We start from the raw sequence: 2,693 nt of genomic DNA, 5'->3' as shown, positions 1-2,693 counted from the left end.
AAATTGTGATTCAAATTATGTGTAAGTGATAAATTTAATATGTGATAAGTTGTGAGATAACATGTTGCTTTGAGATCATAACATTGTTATTGAGATTAAGTATAAGTGCAAAGTTGAATGTGTGTTAATTTGTGAGATACACGTAAACATGTGATGGTGGATTGTGACATTATGAGATGTTAAATTGTGGACATGAGATATGGTTGTGAATAAGTGTGTGGTTACTTGATGTGACAATACTTGCATTGTGAGTTGTGAATTATACAATAACCTGATTGGTGTTTACCTTGAGAAAAATATTTATGCACAAAGTGTTAAAGGGAAAGTGTAGGGTTCTAAGTTAGGAACCTAAAGTGTTAAATTCTAGCTCAATGTGTTAAATGTGTTTGAAACATGAGTGTGAGGTCATGGGTATTGTATAATTCATAAGCAGTGTATGCATGCAAAAGTTGTTTTAGGGGTTGGACCTGAATCAGGTTGGTGAAACCCTAACGAATTTTTCAGAGTCTAGGCCTTAGGGATAAAGTCACTCGGTTTGAGTGCTTCTTTAAACCTATGTTGATCCCATATGGTTGGAGCATTCTCGCAAAGCATAGTGACCATGACTGGTCACCTTATGATTTTACTTAGTGAGAGTGACCTAACATACTCATTTTGTGGCGTGTCTTTTTATGTACTCCTAAGCGCCCCAGTGTGGTTTTTCACTGACATGATATCATATTGCATATAGGCTTGAGTCTTAGTATAATTGTTGCATAACATCTTTCAATTGTTTATTATGAAATTTGTGAGCGTTGTTATATCTTGACTCGAGTGTGTGATTCATGTATAATGTGATTGGTGATTTCTATGATGAATTTTAAATGATAAAGTGGTGAAGTGATATGGAATGTAGTAAGTTGAGTTATGTGATAAATATTTTTATAATGTATTTTGCATATGTATTTGTTTATCTATATTTTAGTTAGGAATGTGATAGTTCACTCCTTGTGTGTTATTTGTGTTTGGATCCTGTGACGATCTCGAACCATGTGTTTGTGGGAGCAGATGACTAGGTGGATAACTTTAAAGAACATTGTGCTAGAGAACGTTGGGACACAATGCTTTGATAAGATGTGACATTGAGACATGAGTTTTTATTTCAATTGCATGATGTTATTTTACTTTATTTTATTCCACTATTTAACAAGATTTATTTTGTAAACTTTGATGGCCTTGTTCAAAGCCGAATATGTTTTAAATAAGTTTTACTTGGTAATAGTGAAGCGAATGTGACCTTTTATCACATGAATTTGTGTACGTGATTTTAAATAAAATTGGCTTAATTAAATTCCACATTTTTTATATGTTTTTCTTATTTATATGTATGTCAGGGTAGAGGATGTCACACATGTTTAAGAAATGCAACCAAAACATAAAACTTGACTTATCTAATTTACTCAATGTACAACTAATAAATTCATGGAACACTTAACAACTTCATTACCACCCATGTCTCACAACCACTCCATCACACAACACATTTCATTCCTTAGTCACACTATATTTTTTGATCTGTAGGAATTGAACATGGTAATAAGTGTTTTACAATATTCACACATTACATTCCTTAGTCACACTATATAAGTCCAAGAGTTGAATTCCATTTCACTCAATCCAAATAGTCATTCAATTCTCCTTAACAAAAAACTAATTAAACACAAAACATGCCTTTTGGATCATTAACCACACTTTTTTGTGCTACAATGATGTTGGCCTTTGCACTCATGGCAATGCTAGTTTGCAAGGCAGCCACAGAACCCATAATTTAGTTGTACATGCATGACATTCTTGGTGGCAGCAACCCAACGACACGCCCAGTGACAGGGTTGCTAAGTAGCATATGTTCCTTTTGCCACCCAATAGGATTCTACACCCCACAAGGTGGAATTCCCATCCCTAATGCCAATGGTGCCATTCCCACAGTCAATGTTGTCATTGGCATTCCATTAGGCATTGGCTTGGCTGGCATCACCTTTGCACCAAACAACAACAACAACAACCAAAGCAATGCACAACTACATCTAGGACCTGATGGGTTAGGACTTGGTTTTGGAACAATCACTGTGATTGATGATGTGTTGACCTCTCAAATTGAGTTGGGGTCACAAGTAGTTGGGAAGGCTTAAGGGATGTATGTGGCAAGTTCTTTCGATGGGACTAGGCAGATGATGGCATTCACCATGCTTTTCAAGGAAGGCGAGTATGGTGATAGCTTGAACTTTTCTGGCTTGTATAAGATATGAGGCAACATGTCATAGTTGTCTATGATAGGGGGCACTGAAAAGTTCAAGAATGCAAAAGGGTTTGCTGAGCTAAGACTTCTTTTCCCAACAGGGCAAGTCTCTATTGATGGTGCTAAGACACTGCTCAAGATCATTGTCCATTTGAGCTATTGAAGTGTGGTTATGTGGATGCATGCATGCATTTGCATGAAGGCAATTGGAGTTCTATTCTATTAGATACAATTTTACAAGATCAATTGGTCTTATCAATTTGCTTGCTGAATGTATTTTAAAATGCAAATTAATTAGATCTTAGTTAGGTTATAATATAATAAATAATAATCAAATGTTGTCGTCTACTATTGCTTGTCTTCCTTGTCTGGCCATGTATATATGTTTAGTTGGTATCATTTTCTTGTAGTTTTTTCA

The 2,693-nt window shown here is 35.4% G+C and overlaps 1 pseudogene; it reads left to right on the top strand.

The window, feature by feature from the left end:
- The first annotated feature begins 1,706 nt into the window (after nucleotides 1-1,706).
- On the top strand, nucleotides 1,707-2,438 carry LOC114370559 (annotated as a pseudogene).
- Nucleotides 2,439-2,693: the final 255 nt, after the last annotated feature.

The sequence above is a fragment of the Glycine soja genome, chromosome 10 (assembly GCF_004193775.1).
Source record: "Glycine soja cultivar W05 chromosome 10, ASM419377v2, whole genome shotgun sequence".
NCBI lineage: Eukaryota > Viridiplantae > Streptophyta > Magnoliopsida > Fabales > Fabaceae > Glycine > Glycine soja.
The sequence above is the reverse complement of the archived record's forward strand: the minus strand, read 5'-3'. Positions and strand labels throughout refer to the sequence as shown.